The sequence below is a fragment of the Acinonyx jubatus genome, chromosome B1 (genome assembly GCF_027475565.1).
Source record: "Acinonyx jubatus isolate Ajub_Pintada_27869175 chromosome B1, VMU_Ajub_asm_v1.0, whole genome shotgun sequence".
Classification (NCBI taxonomy): Eukaryota; Metazoa; Chordata; class Mammalia; order Carnivora; family Felidae; genus Acinonyx; species Acinonyx jubatus.
The window spans coordinates 13,859,419-13,879,456 of record NC_069382.1 but is presented as its reverse complement, the minus strand read 5'-3'; the positions used below and the strand labels follow the sequence as shown (position 1 = coordinate 13,879,456).

The 20,038-nt window shown below is 48.3% G+C and overlaps 1 long non-coding RNA gene across 2 annotated transcripts; it reads right to left on the bottom strand.

Annotated features, from left to right (window-relative positions):
* Window positions 1-2,608: 2,608 nt before the first annotated feature.
* LOC113604628 (uncharacterized) lies at window positions 2,609-19,565 on the bottom strand. 2 transcript variants are annotated; one of them, XR_008295825.1, is made up of 3 exons: window positions 17,851-19,565; window positions 9,235-9,351; window positions 2,609-2,837 (listed from the first exon to the last, which is right to left on the bottom strand). It is a non-coding gene; the product is annotated as an uncharacterized LOC113604628 (long non-coding RNA). The 2 variants fall into 2 exon arrangements; XR_003426596.2 differs by lacking the exon at window positions 17,851-19,565 and having other exon boundaries at window positions 9,235-10,861.
* Between the last annotated feature and the right edge of the window lie 473 nt (window positions 19,566-20,038).

Genomic DNA, 20,038 nt, shown 5'->3' with positions numbered 1-20,038 from the left:
AGCTCCACAAAGAGCTGTCTGCTGTAAGCACAGAGCCTGCCTCAGATTCTCTGTCCCCCTCTTTCTCTGCCTGTCTCCCCCTTGCACTCTCTCTCTGTTGGTCTCAAATTAAACTTAAAAAAAAAAAAAGAAAGAAAGAAAGGAAAAGAGCATTCATGCTTTGTTTTTCAAGCCCCAAAGCACTTTTACTGTATTCTATGGGATTTTCAACCACTGGCTTCTGTCCCATCACAACAAAGAAAAAAGGCCATATTCTGGCCTTCGGAGAATGGATTTAATTGCATTTGTTTACATGGCCAAAGCAGGGCTGGGCATTACCACGACCACAGGTGCCTCAAGGCTCTGACATACACCTGACCTTAGACCATGGCCGTGTAAGAACTTTTCTTCACACTGAGTCTGCATCCTGGCCAGAAGGTTCCGATGCTGAGAATACCTTGGGGGTCCCTAAGTCATCCTGGCATAGCCCTGCCCCTTCACTCAGTGTCTCAGAAGACATTCTGCTCTTTAGACAACTTGTCATTAAGACCTAATCTCCTACTTCTTTTCATGTTTCTTCAAAACTTATCAGAATATCTTTAGGCAATCCTAGGAAGCGGGAGTTGCAAGTGCAAAGGTCCTGAGGCAGCCACAAGGAGAAGGTGGGAAAGTCATAGACGTCAAGATGTGAGAGGAAGTGAGTCGAACCATAGGGTTTTCCCATAAGGAAAGGGAAACAGATAAAGGGTCTTGACTTGAAATGACTTAAAGCCTTTTTTAGCAGACTTTATTTTTTTTAAGGACAGTTTTAGATCTACAGAAAAATTGAGAACATAGAATATGGGGCACCTGGGTGGCTCAGTCGGTTAAGCGTCCGACTTCAGCTCAGGTCATGATCTCTCGCTCCGTGAGTTCGAGCCCCGCTTCGGGCTCTGTGCTAACAGCTCGGAGCCTGGAGCCTGTTTCAGATTCTGTGTCTCCCTCTCTCTCTGCCCCTCCCCCACTCACACTCCGTGTTTCTCTCTCTCAAAAAAATAAACATTAAAAAAAAATTTTAAGCTGAGAACTTAGTATAGAAAGTTCCCATATGTCCCAGTTTCCCCTACTACTAACATCTTACATTAGCATGATACATTTGTTGCAAGTAATAAATGAAAATTGATGCCTTCGTATTAACGCAGGGTGTATTTAGACTTCCACAGTTTTTATCTTATCTAGGACACCACATTGCATTTAGTTGCCTTGTCTCTTCAGCGTCCTCTGGCTGTGGCAGTTTCTCAGATGTTCTTTGCTTTTGATGACAGGGACAGTTTTGAAAACTGACTACTGGTCATATATTTTGGAGGAACCTTGACTATTAGAATTATCTTACGTTTTGTTTTGTTTTGTTTTGTTTTGTTGTAGAAGTCTGCCTGCTGGCAAAGAATAGATTGCAACAGCGGGGAGGAGTGGAAGGTGTGTGCTTTATTCAGGAAGGACATGAAAGAGAGGCAACATGGTGACCGGAAGTGGATGGGTTCCAGATGCATCTGGAGTTAGAGCTGCTGGGCTTTGAGGACAGATTGGATATAGGCTAGGAGAGAGGGAGAGAAGTCTCTCAATAATGAATAAACATTAAAAAAAAATTGTTTTAAAGAATATAGGTACTGAAGAGTAGATGTGATCACCAAATGTAGAGAAGGAAGAAAGTCCAAGAATCGAGTTCTGGAACATTCCAGCGTTGGGAGAAATGAAACGTGGAAGGGAGGCGGCATTAGTTTCTAAGGCTGCTGGGTCAGCTGAGGAGAGGAAACGATCCGTTGCAGGTGACACCTGGGGACCAGAGCCTGCTGGGCATGGTTCCAGGGGGAAAGGGAAGAGACAATGTCTATGCAAACGTAGACGAGTCTTTTTAGGAGCTTGCTGTAAAGGGAAGGAGAGACAGCGGTTGGTCGCTGGGAGGGTTTTGCCCTTGTTTTGTGGGGGCAACTACAGGATGATGATGATCTAGATCCAGTGAAGGGGGGAAACTGAGGACGCCAGAGAGAGGCGGAGAGAATTGCTCGCGGTCAAGGACAGTGACAGCCCCCACCTCCTCGCAGGAGGGAAGGCAGAGGGCAGAGGCGAATACTGACAGGTGGCGGGTGGGATGCACGGGGTGGCTACGTATGACGGCCAGAGTGTGTGGACGTCTCTTCTGACGGCCTCTGTCACGCTGTCACTCATTAGGGCGCGAGGTCCTGTGATTCTCCAGCAGCCCCCACGGCTCAGTGTGGCAGCGGGGAGGGACCGGGAGGTCTAAAGGTTTCCTTCCAGTCACTCAGTTAGGGGACGAACCCGGGTAGAGTTCAGGTCTCCTGACTCTCAGGGCAAGGCCTCTCCCAGGGCGCCACCCCTGCCTTGGGCCACTAAACGAAGACATTCAGCCCGAAGCTCTCCCCCCACTGCCCACCGGCCAGGGGAGCTGACACTCCCCAGCCCCTCGGGAGTCCGCAGATGGGCCAGCCCGGGCCTCCGGCCCTCAGAATGCAGGCCGTTGTCCTGCACTTGGCTCCCGCCCGCTCAGTTGTGTGCTTGCCTCGAATTAGACCTGCTTAGGGCCATTTTTCTTTGGTTTTGGTATAGCTAGATCTCACCTACACCGATTCAATACGAGTGGCAATAAAGTTTATTTCTCTGCAGACGCGCTGGGGCAAACGATAAAGGTGAGGATTTCAAGATGGGAGCAGGTATGGGTGAAACAGTCGTTAACAGGCTGGGGGAGAGCCGTAAGAATCGTCACGTCTTCTGCACCAGAAATGTTCACGTGCTTTAAGTTTTCACTCCACTTTAAGGAACCCAGGAGCAGCCTTGGCAGATAGCGCGTTCAGGGGTAGTTTCTGCACGAGAGCGTACAAAGAGGCTCGGGTCAGCGGACACGCCGTCGTGGACAGCCTGGCCTGACATCACAAGGTGAGTGGGTGAGTGTATACCTATGTCTTTGAAAGTGAAATGACCCGACTAAGGTGAACGCGTATCCTTTTTCACCATTCCCCGCTTCGAGACTGTTTCCATGAGACGACTAACTACCAACGCCGATCGTGTCGATATGAGGGCTTCTGCTCTACTCAGCGAGTTGCTCACCCCTTGTCTCCCCTTCGACCAGGAATCGGCACAAATCAGCACTGGCTGTAGGTCACGCACATCCCCTTTAACCGTCCTCGGTTGGCACGTGCCTCTGAGTCAAGCCCACACAATCGTTGGCAGGGAGGTGACAAACTCCGATGCTCACAGGGGACAGGCAGGTAGCATGTGGGAGCAAAATGGGCCAGGTGTCAGAAAAACAGACACAGATACGCTTCGCTTTCCTTTTAAATGTGTAGGAACGCTCTTTACACCTACAGATAAATATGGCTAACCAGGGGTCTTCGGGGTTTGTGACTCTGTGTCTTAGGGCTCATCCTTTCTCTTGCCTTGCTTCCCAAGAGGCACCAGGAATTGGCCCTGAACCCCAATGGGCACCACCTACAGAAGGGGTACGAGCAGAACACGAACTTAGGCTCTCCGAGGAGCAAAATATCACAAGAGAAGGACCAAAAAGTGGGACAACATATAACATCCAAAGCAGAAGTATTGGAACAGATGAGCAAGGCTTTGAAACACTAATTATCTGGGTTCCTGCGTGGCTCAGTCCGTTGAGCATCAGACTTCAGGGCAGGTCATCAACTCGAGGTTCGTGGGGTCGAGCCCTGCATCGGGCTCTGTGCTGACAGCTCAGAGCCTGCTTCGGATTCTGTGTCTCCTCTTTCTGCCCCTCCCCTGCTCACACTCGCGCGCTCTCTCTCTCTCAAAAATAAATAAAAACGTTGAAAAAATTTAAAACACTCCTTATATTTATTTTATAGAACATGAAGCTATTGGCAATACGAAAGAGGAATAAGAAGGCATTCATTTACAAGACCTGAGAAAAATGATTAGGTATGAAGGTTTTTCTGGATGAAATAAAGAACACAGCAGATGTGGCGAAAAGAAGCTGTCCGCACATAGCAAAAGCACAGCTGGTGGGAGCCCCGGGGCAGGGCGGGTGGCCCAGTGCTTTCGTGAAGCCTTCTGGACCCCAAGCAGAAGCCAGAAAAAATTTTTTAATGTTTATTTATTTTTGAAAGAGAGAGACAGAGTGTGAGTGGGGGAGGAGCAGAGAGAGAGGGAGACACAGAATCTGAAGCAGGCTCCAGGCTCTGAGCTGTCAGCAAAGAGCCCGACGTGGGACTTGAACCCACGAACCGTGAGATCATGACCTGAGCTGAAGTCGGACGCTTAACCGACTGAGCCACCCAGGGGCCCCGGATCCTCTGCATTTTAAAATATTATCTCAATTGTACAGAAATACTGAGAAAGCCAGACAAAGCACACAGTCTGTCTGTGGATTCCTGGTTTGTGAATTCTAAGGCTCATAGCCCTGACTAACCTCGTGGATTCGTAATGTGTGAGCTACTGATCATTCTTTTTCACACCGAGGATCAGTTGCTGCCTGAATTGAGCTGACGGTGGGATGAGCCACACATCGGACACGCAGTAGACTACCATCATTTAAAGCCTAGTTTGTGACAGGTGCTTTACGTGCATTATTCCATCGAATCCCCCACAACAGCCCTGCGCGAGAGAGTTATTATCTCCGTGTTTCTATAAGCTGAGGCTTATGAGGGGCTAAGTAGAGCTGTGGCATACTCTGGGTCCCGCGCCTGGGTCAGACGCGCCAAGGTACGTTCCCACCGGTCTGAGGGGTGACAGGTGGGACATGAACGCAGAAGGCTCTTTGCGCCCGGGGAAGAAACCAGCCTCCAGGAGCCATGAACTATCTTAGGGGGTAATAGCGCAAGGCAGTGAGGGAGGGCTTGCAGAGGAGGCCTAGGCGTGCTCCCGGCTCCTCTTTTGGTACTGATGGAGATTTGGCAAGTTACTTAGAGAAGCAGTGATGGAGGTCGGCTTAGGGGCTTCCTGAGGACAGGATGTTCTCTTTATCGCTCAGCAAGTCCTGTTCTAAAACTCAGAGCGTGGCAAGTTGAAATTCCAGTGAATCGCGCTGGAGTCTAGTCACAGACTTGATAACTTTCTGAATGCAGAACTGGGGTTTGTAATGAGTCCAGAAATTTTAAATTAAATTTCTTCAGAAAGTTCAGGACCGAATGAATGTCTCTGTACAACCAAAGTCTGCAAGAGTCTTTGGCACACGAGCAACTAAGGAATAGATGAGGTGGATTTCATCGAATTTAAAATTTTGTGCTTTGAAGAACACCATCAAGAAAGTGAAAAGACAACCCACCGAATGGGAGAAAATATTTGCAAATCATATACCTGATAGAGGACTTGGAGCTAGAATATATAGAGAACTCTTCGAACTCAATAATAACAAGACAACCGGACTTAAAAATGGGCAAAAGAGGGGCCGGGGTGGCTCAGTTGGTTAGGCGTCCGACTTCGGCTCAGGTCATGATCTCGCAGTTTATGGGTTCGAGCCCCGCGTCGGGGTCTGTGTTGACAGCTCAGAGCCTGGAGCCCGATTCAGAGTCTGTGTCTCCCGCTGTCTCTGCCCCTTCCCTGCTCATGCTCATGCTGTCTCTCTCTCTCAGAAATAAATATTTAAAAAAAATTTTTAATGGGCAAAAGATCTAAACAGACATTTCTCCAGAGAAGATTTGTGAATAGCTAATAAGAGCATGAAAAGATACTCAACAGCACTCATCATTGGGGAAATCAAATCAAAATCACAAGGAGGGGCGCCTGGGTGGTTCAGTCAGTTGAGCATCGACTCCTGATTATCGGCTCAGGTCATGATCCCAGAATCGTAGGATCGAGCCCTTTGTCAGGCTCCATGCTGAGCACGGAGTCTGCTTAGGATTCTATCTCCCTCTGCCCCTGTCCCCAGCTTTTGCAGTCTCTCTCTCTCTCAAAAAGAAAATCACAATGAGTTACCGGTTCGCACTCACTAGAATGACTAGAATACAAAAGAGAACAATAAGTCTTGGCGAAGATGTGGAGAAGCTAGAACCCTCATACACTGCCGAAGGAACGTAAAACGGTGCAGCCACTTTGGAAAACAGTCTAATGACTCCTCAGAAGGTTAAACGTAGAGTTACCATATGACCCAAAAATTCCGCTGTTGGGTCCATAGTCAAGAGAAACGAATGTGTCCATATGTGTCCATATAAAAGCTTGTACCTGAATATTCATAGCAGCATTATTAATAATAGCCAAAAAGCAGACACACCAAATGCTCATCGACTGATGAATGGATCGATAAAAGATAATATGTTCATACAATAAAATATTATTTTGCCATAAAAAGGAAGTAAAGTACTGTTCCATGTGACAACATGAACATGAACCTTGAAAACCTCATGCTAAGGGAAAGAAGCCAGATACAAAAGACCACATATCGTAGGAGTCCATATAGGAAATATGGGCAATTTCCATATAGGATGGGCAATTGATAGAGATTGAAGGTATCTAATTGCCTAGTTGTAGGGGTGATTAGGGAGTGATGGCCAAAGAGTATGAGGTTTCTTTTTGAGGTGATAAAGTTGTTTTAAAATTGATCGTGGTGATAATTTCACAACTCCACGTATATTAGAAACCATTGAATCCCATATTTTAAATGAAGGAATGGTATGGTGTGTGAATTACATCTTAATAAAGCTGTTACCACAGGGGCACCTTGGTTGGCTCAGTCAGTGAAGCGTCCGACTTCGGCTCAGGTCATGATCTAGCGGTTTGTGAGTTCGAGCCCCGGGTCGGGCTCTGTGCTGACCGCTCGGAGCCTGGAGCCTGCTTCAGATTCTGTGTCTTTCTCTCTCTCTCTCTGCCCCTTCCCCAATCACACTCTGTCTCTCTCTGTCCCTCAAAAATAAATAAACATTAAAAAAAAAATTAAAAAGGACCGGAGCCCGTACATCTTAGTTACTCGACCCGTTTAAATATCCTAAATACCGGCCTGTTGCTCATTTACTTCCTTGTGAGTGACTTCTTTACATCCTGGCGCAGCAAATGCCAGCCCAGCCAGACGGATTGTCTTGGAGGTCAGGAGGACATCTCGGCATATTCTAAATCAAGCTGGAAATTTCCTGCCTTGTTAGTTCCTGCCAGCACGATGCGGCACAGAAAGGAGACACGTGGCTTCCCCGGCGGTGGGCCGCCCCACGGTGCGCGGAGAAAAGAGCTGTGTGTAATCTGCTGGAGGCGGGTGTGCAAGCCTGGGGTGCAAGTCCGAAACCAAGCGGCACCCACCGCCCACTGCAGCCCTCCGTCCTCAGGGGGCGTCCCGGGCCATGGCGTAGGGCCCCCTCGCTCCCAGGTCCGGGTTGTTTTCCTTCTGAAGAGATGGTCATACAATTGCCTCTTAAAACCGTGCTTTGTAAACCATGAACTTGAATGTCTATGCAAAGAAATGAGCCAGTGAACATGTAAATGACACTTACTTCCTTTTAAGCTATCGTGTAGTGTTTGCGGAATCCTTCCATGCTTTAAAGAGTATAGTTTCACTCCGCACACGCAGGGTGCTTTTACCCTCCGCCGTGGCTTAGTCAGACCCGAGTGCACGGACGTGGTCCGCGTCCTTGTCGTTACCGGCCGCGGGGTATTTGAGATCACTGTACAATTTGCTCAGCCGTTTCCCCTTTTCTGCGTGTCTGGCCCGATTCCAGCTTTATACCATGTTAAATTGCAGCTGCTGTGTATATATTTGTACATATTAGGTTGTTGTTTTTTTCTCTTTCTTCTTAAGCATTATTTTCCTGTAGCATATTCCCCAAAGCGGAGTTACCGGGTCAAACAGTTCTGTAGCTCTTGTTACCTATTGTCCAATTTTTCTCAAGAAGAGGAGAAACATTGTGAAGAGCCACCAGCCATGTAAGCATGTGCTCATTTCCCTAAAGTCCTGCCAGCATTGTCCTTTATTCTATTTAAAAAAAAAAAAAAAAAAAAAAAAAAAAAAAGATTGTGGTAAATAGGTGGGAGATTGTTTTTTTTTTTATGTTTATTTATTTCTGAGAGAGACCCAGAGCATGAGTGGGGGAGGGGCAGAGAGAAACAGAGACACGGAATCCGAAGCAGGCTCCAGGCTCCGAGAGGTCAGCACAGAGTCCGACGCGGGGCTCGAACCCACGAACCGTGAGATCATGACCTGAGCCGAAGTAGGACGCTCAAGAGACTGAGCCACCTAGGCGCCCCGGGAGATTGTTTTAAGTGACATTTCTATCATTGCCGGGAGTTTGAAATCCACCAGTTTGGCGTGGGGCCAGATGTCCAAAGGTCCATGTGGGGACCCCAGCGGGAAAGCGGGGCAGTGAGCCCCACCCAGGGAAGGAGGAGGGGCTCACTGAGAAAGCGCCACCAGCATCCAGGTGCATTTCCCCTCTGACCTAAGTCCCCAGCCTGCAGACCTGCTGGTTCCTCAGCCAGGACGCCTCCCCCTGCTCACAGCTCTTGCTAATACCTATAAATGTGGATCATCTTTTCCAAGTTCATTCCCGACCTGCCCTTCTGGGTTAGGGGCTGCTGTCTGTGTTCCCACAGCATCCTGCCCTCTGGCCCTCCTTACACGCATCCCACTGGACTGTGGCAGTTGGTGCCATGTTTCCCTGGGACCAGGGCGTGGTTCGATTTGGTGAAAGAATGGGTGAATCGATGAGAGGATGAACTAATCAGCCCTGGTACTTACAGTGGCCGCCGGGGCTCACAGTGTCCAGCAATCCGGGGCGGAACCAGAAATCTGTGAGACGTTCTAGACAAGGGAGCCCACGGGTGCTCCTCACTTCAGAGCCCAGAGACGAGCCTGACTCCTGGGGCAGGAGCAGGGGAAGGAGTGGTCACCATGGATGCGGTAACAAGCTCCAAACAAGCCCTAATGAACTAGTTTTCAACCAGTTTGATCTAGTTTTGATGCAAGGCTAACTCCCCACAAGACCTCGGGATCGTTACTTCTGATTGTAATGACCATGAACACACCTATCAGTGTGGGGACAGATGTGACTGTGCCCATTTAAGGGAAGAAAAGAGGTGGCACTCTGATTCTGAGAAGCTCTCTCTCCTTCCCCCCAAAACCTCCCAGGTCAGCTTGCATCTGGGCCCCTTAATGACCCCAAACTCATTACCCCCTGACCATGAGACCTTTTGGGGAGAAGGTGCCTTTAGAGCCTGAGCCCCCCTTCTCCATTCTCTGGCCATTGAATAAGTTACCTACTTGCTGACAAATACTGTTCAGTCACTTGGCAAGAGGCATTCGGTAGGGAAAGAACCTACCTCTTCAGTGACAGGGTTGAGGGCTGGCAGACTTGTTCCATGGTTATCTTTCCGCTTCAGTGAAATTAGGATCGCTTCCTCCAACCATTTTTCAGGCTCTCGTCTTTGTTCTAATGGCTTTTATGAAACGAGACCAGAAAATACAAAATACACAAAAATCCATGAATCACAACCTTGTTCCAAGGAAACAGCTTTCCTTTTCTTCCAGGTTGATCTACAAAGACCCTACCAACCGTCACACATGTACCCCATCCATTGGCGGTCCAAGTCTGCTTGTTACCACCGCATTGGGTTTAGTCCACAAGCGTTAATGAGCAAATGCAAAGTTCCAGAATCCCTGTGGGCCACGGTGGGCGTCCTCACATTGGGTGGCTGGGTACAGAAATTCTAATCTGAGGCAACTTCCAGGAATACGAAACAAACCAAACAAATAACAGTAGATTTGAGCTGAGAGTGGTGCTCAGTCGAGGTCTAAGAACAAGAAGGATGATGCCAAGGGAGTGCCAAACCAAAGCTCTCAAGAACGTAGCCAGGAAAGAGGAGAGCTGAGGGCACGGACCAGAGGTGTCGGTCAAGGGGAGGCTGTTAGGTCAAAGCCTTGCATTAAGTCGTCACTGCAAAATGCAGTCTCAAGAGCCAAATGCACCAGGAGTAGAAAACGCTTCCAGAAAGGAATAGAATATGGCCATCGCCTTCCAGGGCTTCCTCAATTATCCAGTCAGCAGGGAAGGCAGACAGAGAAACAGGCCACTAGTCACACCCACAGAACGTACTGGGAAAAACAAAAATTAATTCCCATCCATGATCATTTAACTTTTTTACACTGACGGCAAATATGTGAACAACAACTTTTTTATTTGTCAGCTTAGACAGGCTGCACATTAGTCTTCGCTTAAGCAAAGAGTTTACCTTTTATGTCTTTTATGTTAAAAATGGTAGCATACACCAATGGAATAGAATAGAGAACCCAGAATTGGACCCACCGATATATGGCCAACTAATCTTCGACAAAGCAAGAAAGAATATCCAATGGAAAAAAAGACAGTCTCTTTAACAAATGGTGCTGGGAGAGCTGGACGGCAACATGCAGAAGGATGAAACTAGACGGCTTTCTTACACCGCAGACAAAAATAAATGCAAAATGGATGAAAGACTTAAATGTGAGACGGGAAACCATCAAAATCCTAGAAGAGAAAACAGGCAATAATAACCTCTTTGACTTTGGCTGCAGCAACTTCTTACTTGACATGTCTCCAAAGGCAAGGGAAATAAAAGCAAAAATGAACTGTTGGGACTTCATGAAGATAAATGCTTCTGCACAGCAAAGGAAGCAATCAATAAAATGAAAAGGCAACCCGTGGAATGGGAGAAGATATTTGCAAATGACATGTTGGATGAATGGTTAGTATCCAAAATCTGTAAAGAACTTATCAAACTCAATACCCCAAAAACAAATAATCCGGTGAATAAATGGGCATAAGACATGAATAGGCACTTTTTCAAAGAAGACATCCGGATGGCCAGCAGACACATGAAAAGATGCTCAACATCACTCATCATCAGGGAAATACAAATGAAAGCCACACTGAGATACCACCTCATACGATCAGAGTGGATAAAATTAACAACTCAGGAAAAAACAGATATTGGTAAGGATGTGGAGAAAGGGGAACCCTCTTGCACTGTTGGTGGGAATGCAAATGGGTGCAGCCGCTCTGGAAAACAGTGTGGAGGTTCCTCAAAATATTAAAAATAGAACTATCCTACAACCCAGCAATAGCATTACTAGGAATTTGTCCAAAGGATTCAGGAGTGCTGATTCACAGGGGCACATGTATCCCAATGTTTATAGCAGTGCTATCAACAATAGCCAAATTATGGAAAGAATCCAAATGTCCATCAACCGATGAATGGATAAAGAAGATGTGGTGTATATATATATATATATATATATATATATGTATGTATATATATGCACAATGGAATACTACTTGGCAATCAAAAAAAGGGAAATCTTGCCATTTGCAACAACATGGATGGAACTAGCGGGTATTATGCTAAGCGAGATCAGTCCATCAGAGAAAGACAAATATCATATGTTTTCACTCGTGTGGAATTTGAGAAACTTCACAGAAGACCATGGGGGAAGGGAAGGAAAAAAGGTAGTTACTGAGAGGGAGGCAAACCATAAGAGACTCTTAAATACAGAGAACAAACTAAGGGTTGATGGTGGGGGGCAATGGGTGATGGGCATTGAGGAGGGCACTTATTGGGATGAGCACTGGGTGTTGTATAGAAGCGATGAATCACGGGAATCTACTCCCAAAGCCAAAACACTGTATACACTGATGTTAGCTGACTTGAAAATAAATTACATAAAAATAAACAAATAAATAAAGATTAAAAATTTTTGTTGATAGCATAAACCAATCTTTTAACGTAATCTTCAAAATTTTGAAGTCGCGTGTACTCTGTGCAAAAGAGATAAATCAATAAAACCAGAAGTTTTTGCCACAGCGTTGTTTTGCAGAGGTTTTAATTGTCTTAGCCAACTTCAGATTCTTTAAAGAAGTAGTAGGTGAGGTGGGATATAGAGTATAAACTACAGAGTAAAACTAGGCTCCCTTGGTCCTACTATTCTGTCCCTACCATAGGTTGTAACCATGTATAATTAAAGTTTACATTTTTTTTTCAGTATATCATGTACTTAAAGACAACAGCTACTACTATTTCTCAGGCAATTAGAGATATAATTTGCCTTAATTATAGTTTTCTAAAATCGTTTCTCAAACTGGGAATCATAAATGGTTACACACCCACCTAATTTTAATTTCGCAGTTTCGTTTTAGCGATACTATTTATTTATTTATTTATCTATTTTTAAAAATTTTTTATGTTTATTCGTTGTTGAGAGACAGAGAGTGAGCAGGGGAGGGGCAGAGAGAGAGGGAGACACAGAATCCAAAGCAGGCTCCAGGCTCTGAGCTGTCAGCACAGAGCCCGACGCGGGGCTTGAACTCCTGAACTGTGAGATCAAGACCTGAGCCAAAGTCAGATGCTCAACCAACGGAGCCACCCAAGTATCGCCCCAGCGATACTTTTTAAAAATGAGTACTTTTTAAAGACAAAACTCACTAAGAGAATTTACATTTGATATTTTTAGAAGAAGATTTTACGTTTCTCAAGTCTATGTTTTCACAAATTGGGTTTCATGAACAAATTCTGAGAGAACTAAAACAAAATTATTTCCCTACACATTCCTCAAGTTTCAAGACCACTGCTAGAGTACATATCCGTACACTTCCAAGTCCATTCTTTTCCGGTTTTGAGGGTCAAATGAATGACGTATTACCACAGTGTCTCACATTTTGCAATATCTTTTTGGCATTAAACAAAGTCCCCGGTTGTAGAAGATCTACTTCTATTTTTAATTTCCTGATGCACTTTTGTTTTTCCAGAACAGGTCTTAACATTTGCCAAGAGAGGTTTTTTTTTTTTCCCCACCTAGGACCATGATTTTCTTCATCGTTGTTAAAAATGCGAGCAGGAGCTGAATGAATTCCACACGTGAAATAAAATACATTTATCTTTTGCTTATTGTAAGGGTCGTGGAACTCTTTGAAAGCTTCACGTTGTCACCCTTACAAAAGTAAAATTCAAATTATGTAAGAGGTCACGGTCGCATTCATCAAATGCTGAAGGCACAGTGGATAAAATTTAGATAAGGAAGATTTATTCACAATACCTGGGAGGGTGAGCTGGACCTTTAATAAGGAAATATCAAGGAGTAAGATAAAGAATTCCAGTCTGGAATTACTCTCTCCTGGCAAGGATTAAACCATATGAAATCAATATTATTCAAATCCTGCCCAACTTCCTGAGCTGAGCTCAAAGACCACTTTTCTTAGTGACGCCTTCCCAAATCAACCCGTCGCTTCTCTTCCATCGTTGGCCCTTGATCCCCTTGGAGGCATTTCCTGTAATCTGTACCTGGCCTAGGGGACTCCCCACCTTTACCTTCTATGGTGGTTGCCAGGTGAATGTCTTGTCTTCCATGTAAGATTATATGCTGCTTTTTTTTTTTTTTTTTTTTTTTTTAGTTTATTTATTTATTTTGAGAGAGAGAGAGAGAATCCCACAACCCTGGGATCTGAATCAAGAGTCGGATGCTCAACTGACTGAGCTGTCCGGGAGCCTCAGGATTTAGCTCGTTTTGACAGAGATTGCTGCCAGCCTCCTCTGTCTTGTCCTTGGGGTGGTACCCAGTTGCTGAAACAAAAAGCTTAGAGGGGAGGTGGGGAGGTTTGTGGAAGAGAGGGAAAAGTTTACTTTAAACCCGAGCTCCACTGAAGCATTCGGGCAGCCATTTTGATTTTTGTTCAACTCAATGCTTTGAAGCGGTTTCAATAACAAGGAGCTTCTGAAGGAAAAGGCCATGACAAAAATAATGTCACTGGGATACAAGTGATTTCCTTTGTCGGGGGAATTAAGAGAGAAACCTCCTTCAGACTCCCTTAGCACAGCGTCTTTGGGAAACCAGGATGGAACAGCCTTTTGGCAGAACAAAGAGCCTTGTGTTGGGAGAGACGTGTACCCAGTGGCCACAGGCGTGTCCTCTGGGGAGGCCCAGGTGCGCACTGCTGTCCCACAGACCCTTTCCACAGCCCACACTCAGCCACCAGAGGGCTGGGTGGCGCCCACTTGGCTCTGAGCTGGAGACACCCCTCCTCCGGGGCTCAAGTCTTCAGGACACAGCCGCTAAGATGGGTCCCCAGAAAGGCTCACTGCTCTGGAAAGGCCTGTGAGGAAGTGACCTGAGCTCCTCTACTCTGCCCCATACTCTTTGAGATTTGGGGTTCGGGCATGATTGAAACAGAGCTTTCCCCAGCCCAGCTCCCTAAGGCCCACCTGCCCTGAGAAGGGCCTTCCCTGTCCCCTGGGACCCCCACCTCGTGGTGGCTGTCTCTCCCCTCTTCTGGTGAGCGTCTGAGTGTACTGACCCTGCCGGGCTGGGGATCAGAGTTCCCAGAAGCTTAAAACCAGACATGGATGGCTTATAGGTACCTAACTCATTTGATTGCTTTTCCATAGATGGCTTCATTTAGGCATTGAGTTTGTATTTTCAGCCAAAATGCATTAGACTCCTTCTAGGAGGATGGGCACCATGACTGCCTGTGATCACCACCATCCCCTCCCCACCGGGGCCCAGCCCTGTGGCTGGCCGTAGGTGCTCAGTAAACTCTGGATCATGTGACTGAGACTCTTAACGTTTTCTGCAGCCTGTTTTGTTGTTGTTGCTGTTGGTGGTGTTGGTGGTGGTGGTGTTTAAAGAAAGGGAACAGAACTGGCACCTCACCGGGCTGCCCAGTCCCAGGGACAAGTATTTCCACAGCATTCTATATAAATGGCTCCCCCTACATAGTGACCTCGGGGAAACTTGACCCGGGCAGCGATGCGAATTCAGATTTTACCTTTTGTTCCCAGAAATTCCTCATTTCGTGACTCCTGGCTAAGACTGGTACAGGTCCTTAGGCTGATGTTTCCTTTAAAGTCATTCTGGGGGCGGGGCGCCTGGGTGGTCAGTCCGTTAAGCATCCTATTTCGGCTCAGGTCATGATCTTGTGGTTCGTGAGTTAGAGCCCCACATCGGGCTCCATGCTGACAGCTCAGGGCCCGTAGCCTGCTTCGGATTCTGTGTCTCCCCGTCTCTCTGCCCCTCCCCTGCTCATGCTCTGTCTCTTCTGTCTCAAAAATAAATAAACATTAAAATTTTTTTTTAATTTTAAATTTTAATTTTAATTTCTGGGGGAGTCTGGTTGGCTCAGTCAGTAGAGGATCTGATTTTTTATTTCAGCTCAGATCATGATCCCAGGATCGTGGGATCGAGCCCCATGTCGGGCTCTACACTGAGCATGGAAACTGCTTGAGATTCACTCTCTCTCTCGCTCTCTCTTTCTGCTCCTCCCTTCACCCAACTCTCTAAAATAAACATAAAATTAAATAAATAAAATAAAATAAAGTCAAGTCATTCTGGAATACAGGACCAGAGCCCCCTCTGTTCACAGAGTCCAGAGCTCCCTAAGGTTGGGGAATGCTGATCGAGTGGGGCCCCCACCCTTCACGAGCGAGTCCAGGAACTTGTCAGCGGGAGTCTACACCCAAGTTTTGTGAAAGTGAGCCCCAGAACCAGAAAGGCTGTAAACAGATCTTGCGGCCACTCCCCAGGGCATGACAGTCCCAAGGATCCTACTCATCTACCGAAGGCTTGAAGAGTCCCGTGTATTGTGTCCACCGTGGGGAACCTTGCACTTAGAGAGCCTGTGCTGTTCTTAAAGCTTTTTTTTTAAAAATAATTATTTATTTTTGAGAGAGAGAGAGTGAGCAGGGAGGGGCAGAAAGAGGGAGACAGAGGATCCGAAGCGGGCTTTGCACTGACCGCACAGAGCCCGACGCGGGGTTCGAACTCACCAACCGTGAGATCACGACCTGAGCTGAAGTTGGAGGCTTAACCGACTGAGCCACCGAGGCGCCCTTTTTTTTTTTTAAAAGTTTTTTTTCTGCTGTTCTTGCTTTTCATCCTTTTTCTGAGTAAGCTCATCCCAGCCCAGGGCTTCAACTCTTATCCGCTGGTCTCTCTAGAAACTCCACCAGCAGCCACAGCTTCTCCCCTGAGCACAAGACCCCTAAAGCCACAGGGAGGTGCCACAGGCACATGGGCTCAGTTCTGCCTGTCCCCACCTTCCCACCTGTGGCCCCGCTAGCTCCCGTCTGGGTTAAAGATGTCACAGTCCGTATATCAACATCGAAATCCCTTCCTCTCCGCGTTATAGGTCACAGGCGCCTAGTGATTCTACCTTGACTCTCTCTTCTTGCCTGTTCGATTTCACCGCTCTGGCCCTAGATTCGGCCCTCATGGTGTTGCCTTTACTACTTAAGAACCTTCAAAGGGGTCTCTTTCCCTCCAGCTCGTTGTCAGCCATTCTGAACTCCTCCTTCCTCGTAGGACAAAGTTCAGGCGACTTCACATGAAATGCAAGGTGAGGCCTTTGCCTCGCAAAAAAGTCTTCTCTGCCCCTTTCTCCACTGCCCGGTGGCATTAGACAAGTTGGTTAGACCAGCCGAGGTTGGAATGTTCTCCTGTCCCAGGTCCTGCACCCCCACATCCAATTTTCCACTGGTGCCTCTCTCCCTGTCACCTCCGCCCACTCACCCTCCTCTACCCTCTCCCAGGGCTGGTGTTCCTCACAGCTTCATTGTGAGCCCTCTTCTCTTCCCTCCGAATCCCCCATAAATCTTGGCCATGCTCCCAAATCCCACCCGAAGGCCAAAGACTCCCCATTTAGGCCTCCGGCTCAGATCTCCGAGCGCACGACGCGTCTATCCAGCCCCCCCCCCCCCCCCCCCCCGGCATCCCTGTGTGGATGGCAAGCAGGATCGCAAATCTAAGACAGGCCCCAAGAACTCCTGCCTCTTCTCTCTCTTGTCCTTTCCTCAAGTCTCTCCCAGTTCAGTACATGGTGCCACGAGCCACCTGGGGGCTAAAGCCAAGATCCTGGGTCCCCGTCCACTCCTCAGCCTCCACTGCCAGGCGTCAACACGTCCTCCCCACTCAACCTCTGGAGAGCTCAGCCGAAATTCTTCCGTTTCTCACCATCCTCCCAGGACGGCACCATCATCTCGGCTGCGCAAAGCGCTGCCTTGGCCATTCTTTCCAGTTGCCAAAGTCATCTCTTCAAAACACACGTTGGATCACGTCCGTGCTCCGGGCTGCGGCGCAGGGAAGCAGTCACGGTGAAACCCAAGCCCCTCTCCACAACCCCCGGTGGGCGTGTGGTGGCCTCACCTGGCCCCCCAGCACCTCACTTTGCTCCCTGCTCTCCCCTCACAGCGCCCCCAGCTGGGTTCCGGAAACACGGCAAGCACGTTCCCCTTCAACTTCCCACTCTTGCTCCCTGTGCCTGGCCCGGTCCCCCCGGGTCTTTGTCTGGTTGACTTATCAGTTAGTTCCTGGCTCACATGTCACTTTCTCAGACACCTGGACCAGCCTCCATGACTCTCACCAGATTTGTGCTCATTTTGTTTTCCCCTGTCCCTCTCCCCAACGGAAGGACAAAACTGTGCATTTCTTTCTTTCTTTTTTTTTTTTTTATGTTTATTTATTTACTTAGAGAGAGAGAGAGAGAGCGCAAGCAGGTCAGGCGTGGAGAGATCCGAAGCGGGCTCTGGGCCGTCAGCACGGAGCCGGACACGGGGCTCGAACGCACGAACCGCGAGGTCATGACCTGAGCCGAAGTCGGACGCTCAACCGACTGAGCCCCCCCCGGGCGCCCCTGCTGTCGCAGCTGCTAACTTCCCAGCCCTAAAGCCTGGGTGGGCTTCGTGGCACCAAGCCGAGGTGCGCTCAGCGCCTGACCCTGGTTCGAGGAGGGAGCAGGGTGCCCCGCGGGTGCAAAGCGTCTGGACAAAACGGAGAGGCAAGTGCGACAATGGCTGACGGCTGCTTCCACGGTGCTGAAGGGGTTAAGGCCTGGGCTTTGGTGCTGGATGGGTTTGGGCTTCAATCCTTGCTCTATGTATGGGAGGCTAATTGGCTTATTTAAGCCTCAGACCCCTTACCTGTTAGATGGAGTAATAACAGAGTCTACATCATAGAGCTCTCGTGAGGAGGACGAAGGTACCACAGATACAATCCTCATCCCAATGCCCGGCCAGCAGGAAGCGCTCATCAAATCCTGGCTGTTGGCATTAGCCTTCATTCTGGGTTGTTCTGTTCTGTTCTGTTCTGTTTTTCCCTAGCAGATGCCGCATGGACGGGAGGCTCCCTTCACTACCCGGAGTCGAGGCCTCACATTAGTTTTTCAGCCTCAGTTTTCTTAAGGCTTGGAACCAAATCTCAGCTGGGACTTCGGGAACATCAGGCGACGGGGCCTTCAGAGACACTGCAGCCCCACACACCCAGCTATGAAAAAGGGCTTTCAGACCCGCCGCTGGAACCCCACACGTCCCCTCACGCCGGGGCACGCCAGGGGGGATCGGTTAATGGGGGCCAGGCTTCCTCTGCTTCCTGCCTTAAATGCCATCGCCTGAAACCGACCCTGGAGCTGCTCACAAACCAGAACCAGTGCGTGTGGACGATGCATCCCGGGGAAAGGGTCCACACCTCCTCCCCGATCCGTGCCCCGGATATCCACCCCGGCCACCTGCTTCACTGCGTTCACCCCCAGAACCGTCCTGGGCACAACACGGCAGGCCAGGGGGAATGACTTCCTGGCGCTGACCCCCCCAGAGATCTGAGCAAGCTACTGGCTTCAAGTTTAAAAGCCCAGGCACACGTGTTCCCGCTTGCAGAGCAGTAATAGTTTGTTTTTGTTTATAGACATATAGAGATATTTTTCTTTACGGTATTCGATGTCCTCTTCTCTCTCTCTCTCTCTGATTCCAGTTGGCAAGGACTGGATCGTTTTCCTTTGCTCTCTTCTCAAAGTTGTTTGGTGAGTTTCAGGGACTCTCAACGAATAGACTGCCTGGCAATGATAAATCAAACCAGTCAATTCAAGTGATGGATAAGGGCTATAAACTTTAACACAGTTTTTTGTTTGTTTTTAAACCATCGGTGTCTTGGGGCGCCTGGGTGGCTCAGTCGGTTGAGCGTCCGACTTTGGCTCAGGTCATGATCTCGCGGTTTGTGGGTTTGAGCCCCGCGTCGCGATCTGGGCTGACAGCTCGGAGCCTAGAGCCTGGAGCCTGCTTCGGATTCTTGTGTCTCCCTCTCTCTCTCTCTCTCTGCCCCTCCCCGACTTGCCCTCTCTCTCTCTCCCTCTCTCAAAAATAAACATTAAAATTAAATAAAAAAAAAAAGAGTACTTACACCGCGGAAACTGGCAAAGGCTAAAAACGGGGGCTCCCACAGCCCAGGAGCTGCTGCTGAAATGTTTACTGGCACACCACTGGGGGGCAGAACCCCAAAGTCCAGCTGGAACGAAGTCCCTCAGGAGGTTCTGAAGTCCAGAGCCTTAGAGCAACTCCGCTGAAGGCAGACTTGGGGACCGCGCCCCAGCCCACGTCTGTGCTCTGGGAAAAGAATGTAGGCGCCTGCATCCAGAGCTCTGTAAAGGACCCTGTGACTGTGGGTAAGTTACCCGCCTGTGTGTGCTTTGTCATCTACAAAATGGGTCTGCGGCTAGTGCCTCCGCGTTCGGTGATCGTGAGGACAAAGCGAGCTAACGTGTGTTCCAGGCCCCCGGGACAGTGCCTGGGGAGCAGAAAGCATGTGGCAATAGGTAACAACCTATTATTATGATCTGACAAAAGAAAAAAAGCTTAGTCCGACAGTTCCCTGCCCCCCCCCTTTATAACCCTTATTTCCCCTTTTGAGAATCCTGCATGGTTTGTAGAACATTTAGAAAACACAACTAACGAAAATGTGGGAAAGGAAAAGCCCCCACCTTTAGCACCCAGGGAACGTATCGGTGCACCCCCGGCCTTTCTGGCATTTTCCCAAACCTAGAATAGGTCAATCTTGACACCCTTCCGGAACAGGACACTCTTGTTTGCTAACTCATGATGTTTGGGTAACATTTCCTACCACCGGTCATGCTCAGATAAACCAGGACGGCCAGGCTGTGTCATCATCGTCACGAAAGGGAATCGGCGGTGATGGGCATTTATTGCAGCGTTGGGACCGTATGTCTCCATTCACTATCATTTAGAGGGACCCACCACTTTTACTTAATAGACAACTATTTGTTGAACCCAAGGCATCGTGCCCTGGGGGCTGTGAGGGCGACAGGGTGTCTTAGCCTCA